This window comes from Pinus tabuliformis, chromosome 4_2 (genome assembly GCF_031772625.1).
Source record: "Pinus tabuliformis cultivar Carrire ecotype Pingquan chromosome 4_2, CPIR1, whole genome shotgun sequence".
NCBI lineage: Eukaryota > Viridiplantae > Streptophyta > Pinopsida > Pinales > Pinaceae > Pinus > Pinus tabuliformis.
Window position 1 is genome coordinate 918085169 of NC_142304.1, and position 13017 is coordinate 918098185.

A 13017-nucleotide genomic window follows, 5' to 3' on the forward strand; every position below is an offset into this window, starting at 1 on the left:
AATTTAACTCTGAATCAGGATGATTCATTGGATTCTAAGGTTCCTTGACATATTCAGTTGTAAAAATTGATGAGAAATCATTTTCAAAACGATCATTCTCAGGTAAAAATGAAGATCTGTGATGGAGATCTTCCCATGGTAAATCATCTACACATAGGATTTCACAAATTTGCTCGTCAGAGTGAACAAGTCAGAAAATGTGATTAAATCTGAGGTTGATGTGAAAAGTGATTCCTCACGGACCACATTCATGAAGTCATTTTTGGTTGAAAAAGGGTCGGTAAACGATTGCACAGCCTCATACGCAATTTCATATGGACTCAAAGGCATGACATCACCAAATGAGTCAATCTCAGATTCAGAAGGAATGATCCAAGGATCATCATAAACAATGTTGTCTGATGTAATCATATGAATGGTTGCAAATGAAGACGATGCGTTGATCGGAGGAAAAGGAAAAGTTCCCAGTAAACCAGCATCTTTTACTAGTCCTACTCCAACATCCTTATATGGGATATTCAATTTACCGACATGCTGAATACTCTTAGAAGAGGCTGGGTCAGATGAAAAGTAAGCCAGCTGGTCTATTGTTACGATCTTTCCATTATGTGGAAACTTTATTACTCGAAATACCGATGAAACGACCGCTGTCATAGCGTAAGACCAACTTCAACCCAAGAGAAGGTTGTATTCTAGAGGGGCATCAACCACCTCCACATCTAGACTAACGGTTTTTCCTTCAACCCCTATAGGAAAATCCTGTAGAATGCCAAAAGGATGAAACCCACGGCCATCAAAGGCCTTTAGAATCGTCGGGGATTGATTTAGCGAAGGAGAGCCAAGCGATCTCCAACACTGTATCGACATAATACATGTTGAGGCTCCCTCATCAATTACAGTCCAATGAATAGGCCTGTTTTTGACTATCACTGGAATCTGGAAAGCCATTTGATGAGGTAAACGTGGTGTACTATTTTCTAGATCGAAAATTATTAGGTTCGAGTCTTGAACTTCAACAACTCCTATATTCGACAAAAGTAATTTACGTTGTGCTGTACATGATTGCAGCACTTCCAAAGCCGACATTGCTGAGGGTGAAATAGCTAAATCCTCAACAATGTTATAGTTTTGAGCCACTCTCGCATGTGGATTGAAAGCTGACTTTCGAAGTATACCCTTGGCGGGTGGTTTGATTACCAAGTCTGGATTAGGCTTCTCGATCTGTAGTGGATCGGAACTGGTAGCTGAGGTTGATGGATTAGAATGAGAAGATTCTACTTCTTTACCATCAACAAGACTTTTACTACCATAATCTTGCGATCGAGTCGCAATCCTAACATGGGACATCATCAGTATGGGTTCTTCATTGGCACTTGAGGACAAACCTATCATCTTACTGTCTTGAGCTGGAAAAGGATCCTTCAAAACAATAGGCGTTTTGGAACCTTTTACAATCTTCGCAACCTCTGCACGATGAGGGAAGTCTCTTGTAAAATGTTCATCGTCACAAATGAGACAACGATAAAGAGGTTTGCGCTTTTCATCATTGGATTCCAAGTTTTCAAGTTTCTCCTTTGAATTTTTGTCTGTTTTATTCTTCTTCTTTCCTTTCTTCTTCCCACCGGATTTTGATTTGGCTGTAGATGACTCTACAACGTGAATATCGGCGGAAATCTCTACAGAGGAATCTACTGTTGGGGAATCAGGCAAGGTTATGATAGGAGAAGAATTCTTGGAAGATTTATTCTTACTTTTAGTGTTAACCATACCAATCATACCATCGGCGGCATGAGATCCCGAAGGAGCTGCAGCAATTTGATTTTGCTTGGGAAGATCAGGGATTTTCTCGTGTAACGTACCTGATTGAGTATAGACCAAGTCAAGGTACTGTGCTTGAGCAATTACTTGCTCCTCAGTAAAAACTCCGGCTTTAGCTACATCTTCAGTGATCTTTGGCAACAAAGATTTTACAAACCACTTGGCCAAGATTTGATCCGGAATAAATACCTTCACTAAACGCCATCGACGTCTCCACTCATGAATATGATCTGAAATGTAAGTGGATGTTGATTGTTTTAATGAAGTTAACAATTCCGTGCCATTGTCATATCGGACTGGCAACTGAAAGTGAGTTAAAAATGAGGTAGCTAACTGACTAAAATTATAAAAAGTGCCTTGCGGTAACTCAATGTACCACTTGGCCGTGAGACCAATTAGAGTGCACTGGAAAATTCTAAGACGGATTGAATCATTTGAAATGGAGTTAGGCACACACCAGAGGTGGTAAGTCATCACATGGTTCGATGGGTCCTCTCATGATTTACCTTCGAACTTAGGAATGTCACTGGGCAACTTATTTTGCGTTGGCGGCCAAAACGGAAGATAATTAATGGGATCGTTCGTTAGGCGCGACATGTCAGGTAAGTCCAAAGTTGCGATAAACGGTAACTGATGATTAGGGTCCCTAAAACTCTGTGTCATGAGACCAGCCCCAGGAGGAGGATATCTAAGGTAACTAGGAATAGGAATTGCGTTTGGGATATTGTATCCTCCCGAAAAACCAGGATTAACTGGACCGTACAGGGGTTGTTGAGGTTGTTGATAAGTGTACCCAGGGTACAATTGATACTGATAGGCTGGCTGCTGCACAGCAGGACCGAATTGGTATTGTCCCTGGTACGGTTGATAAGTAAATTGTGGTTGACTTGTGACTACCGTACTTGAACCAGGTTGTCCTACAGGCATCTAAACCGAAGTTTGAATCGTGGATCCAGATGGTGGTAAAGATGTCTGAGGAGTAGATACAGGAACAGTAGAAACCAAATCTATCGATACTCCAGAAGTAGGTGGGGTAGATTGAACAGATGTTGCGGCAGTTGTAGCAGTCGTTTGAGGCGAAGTACGAGGTGTATTAGGCCCAGACTAAGAAACTACCGAAGGTACAGAAGTTTGAATGTTAGACTGGACTGGTTGCTGGGGTGTACCAGAAACTAAGGGTTGTCCAGTTTGGGATGACAACTGTACATTTGGCTGCAACACCTGTTGAGTTTGCGATGGATCCCACACTATATTCATTCCGGGGTACTGACCCATAACAGGTTGAGAATACTGAGGACCATAACTGGGTTGAGGGTAGGATTGATAATTTAAAGGTACATTTCCCATTCCTTGAACATACGTTTGACCGAAAGGTGGTTGGAAACCTTGGTTCGAGTACTGACCTTGGGGTTGATACCCTTGAGGCACCTACTGATACTGGGGTTGACCTTGAGGTATAAATTGATACTAGGGTTGATCTTGGGGAACATATTGAGTCTGGGGTTGACCTTGAGGAACGTACTGTCCCGTAGGTATGTACTGTCCTTGAGGTTGCCCCCAAGATGCAAATTGGGTACCTTGAGGTTGCTCCCCAGGCGATAATTGATGTTGCCCCCCAAGCGGTAACTGGCCACCTTGAGGTTGAGGATTGGGAATAGAACCTGACATCATGAGAATGTCTTCTACGCTCAACGACTTAGTACCATTGCTTCCAGTTAATAACCCTTGCTCAATGGGTTGAGGAGATGCTCCCGAAAAAGTACCAGAAAGGGACTGATACCCAGAGGGAACAGAAGGACCACCGTACAAAAAGGATTCAGGTGATTGAGTAAACATGGACGACTGTCTTGACATATTTAATGAAGGATAATAAACTCTAGGTGTTGGGTGATAAGGAGCGCAAGGTCGTGAAAAACTTAACCCTGAGCTTTCTAAGAAATTAGCCAAAGAAAGATACCAAGTACTGCTCCTAGGTGGATTGTAAAAAATTGATTCACGCTCCCTTAGCTCAATAACAGGTTGATTTTCAGGGATAGGGATGCCTGCTTCTTCTTCTGGAGTAGCAAGTTCTTCAATAGCAATAAGTCTAGAAGGAAGATCTTGGGTGATTAGTCTTTCTACCCTAAGTGAACCAGGACCACTAGAAGATGAGAAACAAATCCCGATGTCGGAGTAGCAGCAAATTCACTTTCATGCTCGGATATTTCAGGTTCCTCACCTATATCACTAGTAGATGAAAAGCTACTAGTAACTTCGGAAACAGACACTGACTGTGGATTATAATCTGCCACTAACAGTTGAAAATTAGGATGTACTATCAAAGAAGATTCTCCTTCTTCAGGTGACCCAACTCTACTGTCTCTAGGAGTTACGAGGACTTTCAAGCCTTCAAGCTATCTTGGTACTTCCTCAGGAGGTTGGCCCCGAAGTCTACGAGACTTCCTTAGTAAATCAGCCACGATTAAAAACTTTTAACTAATTCACACGCAAACAAAGTAAAACCTGAATAAAAAGCGCCTAAAGTCTCTAAAGAACCAAACAAGTTTGAATCACACGCCTAAAGAATCTAGGATATCAAACACACACAAACAATAACTTTCCGTACTGAAAACACTAGTTGGTGATGAAATCCAACGTCGCAGAGTTCAATACCGAAATGGCAGTTGGAACAGTTACCCCGGCAACCTGCTTAATGAATAGACTGGCACAAGTTCCTCCACTTAACCATCTCGAGTGAAGAGAACCCCCTAGAAAATCCAAGTGAGTCTAGCTGACGTCTGCTCCAGGTACAGTGGGATCTTCCCACCATTGTCACCTCAAGAAGAATCCTAAAGAATATGGCCACTAAGGTTACCAACTGAAAGAAATATACCTGGGGAGACAGTCTACAATCCGATACGCACGCAAGGGCAGAGTAGCAAGCTCAATCCCCTTGAAGGCTCCTTGACATAATCCAAGGTTTACCAACAAGTGACCCCAGGTTCCTCGACAATGGTTAATTCGAGGTTTACTTTTTTTAATACGTGAATATCTGGCGTCGTTCCCAATGAGGAAGGATTGATTCCCACACTGGTTGGGACACGATCTCGTGCTTCTCCTTTAAGAGGAGCTTTCCCAGAGCATAAATACAACAATTGGATTTCTTCCCTACCACAAGATACAGCTACTTGTTTGTTTTTACTGTCTTGGAGAGTTAATTACTCTCCTACTCCAAGACACTAGCCTAAGCTAAGTTGGTGTATCAGAGCCCTAGAAATAAAAATGTTACTAGATGAATTTTACTTTAAGCGTTATTTTTATTGGTTTTTGTTTAAGTCAGAAGGTGCGGAGATGAAACTCGTGGTATGAAGAATCAACTCAAAATCACTAAAAATGCACCTAAGATGATTTAAACAATCTTTTTCTCTTCGATGAATTTCTAAACTAAGAAAAAGTTTGAGAATGCAAATACTTTGTAAACACAAATCCTTCTTAATAAACAAATTAAAAGAAGAGCTTTTGTCCTTTTCCAATGCACTCAAAACGACTAGTTATTTCACAAAAATTTCCCTTTTCGTTTCAAAGCTCTCAACCACTACAAAAAACAAACTTTGTTCCAAAAGAGATTTTTTTATTTTTTATAAAACACTCAAAACTATGGAAATGACTAACTTTGAGATCTATAAACTATAAAAACCTATTTGATGTCAAAGCCTACTAGATGTCTTTCTAAAGGATGTTTTACGTAGCTAGATGTAAGCTAAGGACCAATTTATGCAGAATCACAAATCAGCCAAGAACAACCAATTTTGTTTTCTTTTTGAAAATGAAAATCCAAACTTTCAAATACAAGCTTTTCGAAGTTTTGTAAAGAGAAAACTCAAAGCGGATTCCTAAACAAGGGGAGATTTCATAAATGGTCAGACTCATAAGAAGACTGGTAGACACCAAGGTTATTTGAAGTCCCTACAACTTCTAAGCTCAGAGCCACTACACAACCAAAATGAAAAACAATCCCAACAAGCAAAACTCCTAGGAATTTCACCTAAAACCCTAACACTAATGAAATCAACCTAAGGAAGTTTCTGACAAGTTATATGCAGGTCTGGGCAGTGGATAACAATTTCTAAACAAAAAATAAGTTGACTAACAGAGGAAATCTTAGGTTTTTCAAAATTTTGACAGGGTCCGCAGGCCCACAGTTGACCCAGGTGCGGTCCCGCTCTGTGCTAAAAGCAAAGGTGTGGATAGGTACGCACTGTGTCAAAGGGTTATGGTGTGGTCCTCTCCCAAAGCTATGAAAAGCAAAAAATAACCCTGGATCTACAAAATCTACCCAATTTTACACACAACAAGCCAAAAACAGAAACAAAAACACGGTTTCTCAGGTCAAAGTAAAACCAAGGAAAACAATCAAGTCCCCAGCGGAATCACCATTTTGTCACACGGAATAAGTCGATCTTGCAGACAAGATAGACCTTCCTAGAATCTAAAGAAGACCTAATGACAAGCAAACCAACCATACACTATATTTCTCTAAATATTCTTTTAAAAACAATGGAAAACAAGTGTTTCTAGGACCTACCTTAGGTCCAATGCAAGTTTGTGGATGCCCTCGCTCCTTCGATCCAAATGAGCTCCTTTGTCACGAATCTGCAAACACAAACAAGGCAAACAAATTAAATAGCACCTGAAAATCCAATATCATAAAACATATTTAACATGAAAGTCAAGGAGTCCATGAAACAAATAACATGAGATACTTGTTGAGAAAAATGAGTTTGATTGTATTAATTCAAAAGAAGAAGAACTTTACAACCTTTGCCTTGACGCTGTACAATCTCCTCCCAGGATCCAACAAGAAGTCTCCTCTACTTTGACAAGTTTCACTCACTCCCCAATGAAGCCAAAAATGTATGTGATCTCTCCTCTTAAGCTCAACTAGGAAGTCTTGATTTCACTAGAATTTACCCTAAAAAATGTTTAGCTCCTAACCTCTCTAGCAACCAGCCCAATGCCTGAATTTATGGTGCAATGGAGGGAGGTTACTAGGTCCTCCTTCAAAGGGATAAAGCCCTCCTTCAAAGGGATAGCTCCTCTCATAAAGGGATTAGCTACTTCTCTGTTGGGATGCATGAACCACCTCAGAGCGAACAATCCACGTCAAAATTCCTTCTAGAATCCTCTAGAATTAACCCAAAGTGAGTTTTTTAAGATAAAACTTGTGCCTTTTGACTTTCATAGGGGTTCGCACCCACACCTTTAGGAACAAAGCAGGCAGGTCCGCAGGTTTTGTAAACAAAAGGTGCGGGACCGCAGGTCACAGTGAGAGAAAGTGCGAAACCAGAGTTACATTGATTTTTAATGTCTTTCTCTCATTTCCAAAGCTTGACTTGAAGAGCTGAGGTCTGAGACTTGCTTAGGAGGACAATACAAGTGATGATAGACCCATACTGATTGCAAATAATCATGGTGACGATATTTTTGTGTAACACTTACCCTTAGATTATTGGATGCCAGAGTCTTTAAAAGCTATAGGCAATAAATTAGGTCATTTTTTAAAGATTTCAGAAGCAACACTACGAGGAAAGTATACCTCCTATGCCCATATATGTGTGGAGATGGACCTATCAGGAGCTCTTCCAGATGAGGTCATTCTAGAAGTCTATGATGACGAATGGGTCCAGGTAGTTGACTATGAGCACATCCCATTCAAATGTCGCAAATGTCATGAGCATGGACACCTATTCAGAGATTGCCCTCTTAACAAAAGGGAGGAATACCTAAACACCAGTAAAGGGAAAGACCACACCGGTTTTACTAAAGTGGGAGGAAAAGGGAAAGGAGGGGGAAGGAAGACACAAAAGAACCCTAATGATAACAAAACAAGGAGTCACAATTTTTTTGAGATCTTAGAATAAAGAGAAGAAGATGAGGGAAATCAAATGCAAATAGAGAATCAGGTGGCAATACGGAAAGGAAAAGAGAAAAGTATGGAGTTCACACAGGGGCAAAATGAACACAAAACAGACCCCTTTAGTACCATGGAAATAGAAAAATACCATGAAATCACTCAAAGTGAAAGTGGTACAGAGGACCAAGACTTACAGGAGATCCTGGAAAGGGAGAACCTGGAGCTAGAAAAGTTTTTAGAACAAGGAGGAAGCCTGGGTATTAACTCCATACCTCATGAGGAAGTTGACAAGGCTCAGCTAATATTCCTTAGAAAGTCACACCAAACAACTACAGCAGTAAAAAGAGGACATGACAACCAGGAAAACAAAGGGGTTTCCTCAATAGGGTTAATAACGAAAAAATGACAAAAAACCCAGGCAGGAAGAGAGGAAGAAAGAGATAGAAATAATTGCTGCTAGAATGTGGCAAACTCATGATTAACTCAGAAAGGATGAACGATCTGTCCAGTTACTCCTTCAAAACCCCACCTCAATGAAGAACACACCATGGAACATTAGAGGACTAGGGAGCAGAAGGAAACAGTGGAATCTAAGCAATAGGATCAGAGAGGAGAAACCTGACATAGTGTTCATACAGGAAACAAAATGCTCTGTGGAGAAGATCAGAGAAAAACACAACAAATGGTTAAATAGATATGAATATCTTGAGGCCAAGGCAAATAAATAGGTTGGTGGCATTCTCACTCTATGGGATCCTTAGAAATTTGGTGTACAAGATGCGGAGGTGTCCAGACACCACCTTTATTTGATCATCCAACTTGTGGGTGACAGGCAGCATTATATGATCACCAATGTCTATGGTCCTCAACGAGTGGAGGAAAAAATTCGACTCCTTACTACACTGGAGGATATGAAAAAGAGATACCCAGCTTTACCCTGGATTCTAGGGGGAGATTTTAACATGATAAAATCTCTCACGGAGAAAAAAGGGGGAACTAGAACACTTGGTAGGGATTCAGAGGCCTTCCAGAACTTCCTCACCAATATGAAACTAGTGGATATGGACACTAACAATGGAATTTTCACTTGGAATAACAAAAGGGGGGGCTCTAACCAAGTAGCCTCAAAATTAGACAGATTTATTATCTCAAAGGAACTTCTACTCATGGGAAGAAGCCTAGCAACGTTCATCCTACCTTTTGGTGGTTCAGACCATTGGCCCATCCAATTGGAAGCTTCTCTAATTGGTAAACCTAGGAACAACCCCTTCAGGTTTGAGAATGTATGGCTCACGCACTCAGATTTCCTCAAAAACATTGAAAAATGGTGGAAAGAAGAGATACACTTTCAAGGCACAAAGATGTTCCTTCTTCATTGCAGGCTCAAACACATCAAAGGTAGACTCAAAGAGTGGAACAAAAATGAATTTGGCAACATCTTCAAAGCTAAAGGAGAAGTGGAAAAGAAGCTAAAGGAAATAAATAAAATTCTTATCACAGAAGGCTACATAGAGGAAAGTAAATAGCTTGTAGATTCACTTCAGCATGGACGGGAGAATAGATGTCCACAGGAGGAAATATTCTGGAGGCAGAAATCCAGGGTCCAATGGATTAAAGAAGGGGAGAGAAACACCAAATTATTTCACAGATCCACTATAGATCACAGAAACAATAATAGGATTGTCAAACTCACATACCAACATGGAGTTGAAAGAAACAAGCATGAGGAGATGGAAGAGGTTCTAGTCCATCATTTTCAAAGAATTGATGAGGAGACCACTGTTGATAGATCATAGTTTACGAAAAAATTTGCTCAATACATTCCTTGATCCAGATTTAAACAGGAACGCAGCAAATTACAGAGATAACCATAAACACAGATAAGTAGTGGAAATAATACTTCATTTCATTAATGTAAAACACTGAATTATGCTTACAAACAGTAATGGAAATAAACCAACTAGGGTGATGGTAGCTTTTCTCTGAGAAGAGATGTGGCAGCTACATGCATCTGAACTATCTTACAATGAGGCTAGAAGGCTTATTTATTATTGAGAAACAATGGAAAACCCTAGACATCCAAAAACCTAACCCTAGAAGATGAAATGCCAAACTGTGGGTCTCGTTTGGGTAAATTGGTACATCAACTTCCTAGGGTCGTAACTTTGGCATATGATCTCCGTTTGACGCGCACAATATCTCGTTAGAAAGATCTATCCAAGAACTACAACTTTGGGAAGAGCAACATCGGTCCGTGGACCCAAGTTGCTCCCAATTTTCCCAAAAAACGTCGTTGAGGGCCTCAAAACGGCTCTGGAAGTTCAGGACCCAAAAAACTACTAAAAATAGTAAGTTGTGCTATAATTAAGGAAACTTAAAATGCTGAGAGAAACAATGGTGGGGGTACAAGTGGACTTGGCAGGTGGCCACCAATATCCACCTGGATCATTCCTAAATTGGTCTCAAGAGAAGACAATTTCAATCTCAACAGACCAGTAACAGAGGAAGAGCTTAAGGAAGTCATCACAGAGATGCACAATGGGAAAGCTCCAGGCCCTGATGGCTTCAATGTGGACTTTTTCAAAACTTGCTGGAAGATTGTAAAGCATGATATTCTGGAGGTGGTGGAAGACTCACGTAGATCTAAAATAGTCTTGAGGGCGCTTAATGAATCTTTCATAGCCTTAATCCCCAAACAGGAAAAGGCCACCTCTCCTAAAAGATTCAGACCTATAGCCTTATGCAATGTGGTGTACAAAATAATATCCAAAGTAATTGCCAACCAACTCAAACCACTCCTCCCAACCTTGGTGTCAGAGGAGAAAATGGGTTATGTGGAAGGAAGACAGATTCTTGATAACATAATTCAAGCTCATGAAGTGGTGCATTCACTCATTACCAATAAGCAGGCAGGGATGATAATTTAGCTGGACATAGTGAAAGCCTATGAAAAACTTAGATGGACTTACATAAGAGAAATGCTAAAAGCTTATGGCTTTGACTACAACTGGATTAGATGGGTCATGGCTTTAGTTACCATTGCCAGCTGTTCTATTCTTCTCAATGGCTCTCCCTCCAGAACCTTCAAACCTACAAGAGGTCTCAGGCAAGGTGATCCTCTTTCCCCATTCCTTTTCATTCTCATGATGGAAGGGTTGGGTAGAGATATAAAAGCTGCTAAGGTGGAAGGAAGAATTCAAGGTTTGAGACTCACTAGAGGTGGAGACACGGTGACACATCAACAATTTGTGGGTGATACTATGCTTCAAGGCACACCCACAGTCAAGGAAGCCAAAGCATTCAAGCAAATTCTGTATGAGTTTGCAATGACATCAGGCACTGAGGTAAGTCTTACTAAATCAAATATCTTCATTTTAAATACTGATATTTCAATTCAAAGAAATCTATCCAAAATTTTGGGCTTTCAAAGAGATTCATTGCTCACCCCTGCCTAGGGCCGCGGTTGAGGGGGCTTGAGTGCCCAAGGTCAATTCCTAAAATCAACCATGGGTACAAAGGGCCCCTAGGTCATGGGCCTAAGCAAAGGCAGGTGAGGTGCCCTTGCCAAGGCCCGCGACTGAGGTGTGATTCTTGGAATTGACCTTAGCGGTAGGCGCCTTGGGGCAATATACAGAATTGAACCTAGGTGATTCTTGTAATCAAACATTGACTTTGGCGCCTAGGGTGATTGTTGGAATCGACCCTGGGTGATTCCCATAATTGTCCCTCGGCGAGTCCCAAAATTAGACCTAGGTGATTCTCGAAATCGGCCCTAGGCGCTTAGGGATAATTCCCATAATCGACCCTGGGCGATTCTCAGAATCGACCATGGCCCTCGACCTAGAATCAACCCTGAGCGCTTCTTGGAATCAAACCTGGAAAATTCACAAAATCAACCTTGGGTGATTCCTAGAATTGATCCTAAGCAATTTGCAAAATTGGCCCTGGCCCTGGGCGCCCAAAGACGATTCCTGGAATCAACCTTGGGTGATACCCAAAATCGACCTTGGGCGATTCCCATAATCGACCATATGTAATTCCTAGAATCGATACCCTAAGTGATTCCCAGAATTAACCTTGGGTGATACCACGAATTGATCATGGGTGATTCCCATAATCGATCCTAGGTAATTCCTGGAGTCGACCTTGGGCGAATCTAGGAATCGACCTTGGGCAAATCCCAAAATCAACCCTTGGCGAATCCCGAAATTGACCTTGGGTGAATCCCATAATCGATACCCTAGGCAAATCCCGAAATCGATACCCTGGATGATACTCAGAATCAGCCCTGGGCGATACCTTGGGTGATTCCTGGAATTGACCTTGGCATATTCCTGGAATCAACCCTTGGAGATTCCTAGAATTGAATCGACCCTGGACTTGGGTAATTCTTGGAATCAACCTTAGGTAATTCCTAGAATTGACCATGGGAGATTCCCATAATCGACACTGGGTGATTCCAAGAATTGACCCTAGGCTATTTCAGGAATCAACCCTCAGTGATTCTCATAATCATCCTTGGCCCTAAGTCTAGAATTAACCCTTAGTAATACCTCGGGCGCTTCTCGGAATTGATCCTAAGAGATTCCCAAAATCAACCTTGGGTAATTCCTAGAATCGACCCTAGCCCTGGGCGCCTGAGGGAAATTCTTAAAATCAACCTTGGGTGATACACATAATTGACCCTAGGCAATTCTTGGAATCGACTTTGGGTGATACCCTAGGCGATTCCCATAAATGATACCTTGGGTAATACTCAGAATAGACCCTGGAAAATATCCTGAACGATTCCCAGAATGGACACTGGGTGATACCCTAGGCACCCAGCGTGATTCTTGGAATCAACCCTAGATAATTCTAGGAATCAATCTTGGGTGATTCCAAAATCAACCTTGGGCGATATCTGGAATCACCCCCAGAATCAACCCTGGGCGATTCCCAGAATCAACCTTGGCCCTAGGTGCACAAGGTCGCGTTGGGCGCCCTAGGAAGATTCTCGGAATCAAACTTGGGTGAATCATGGAATCTGCCCTCGGTGATTCCCGAAATTGACTTTGGGCGATTCTCAGAATTGGCCCTGGGTGATTCCCCAAATCTATCCTAGCCATGTGCACCTAGGAGAGATTACCAGCATCGACCCTAAGTGATTCCTAGAATCGACCCTAGGCGATTCTCAAAATCGACCTTGGGTGATTCCCAGAATCAACCCTAGCCCTGGCCACCCAGGGACGATTCCTTGAATCAACCATCGGTGATTCCCAAAATCGACCCTTGCTCTCGGCACAAAATCGACCCTAGGAGATACC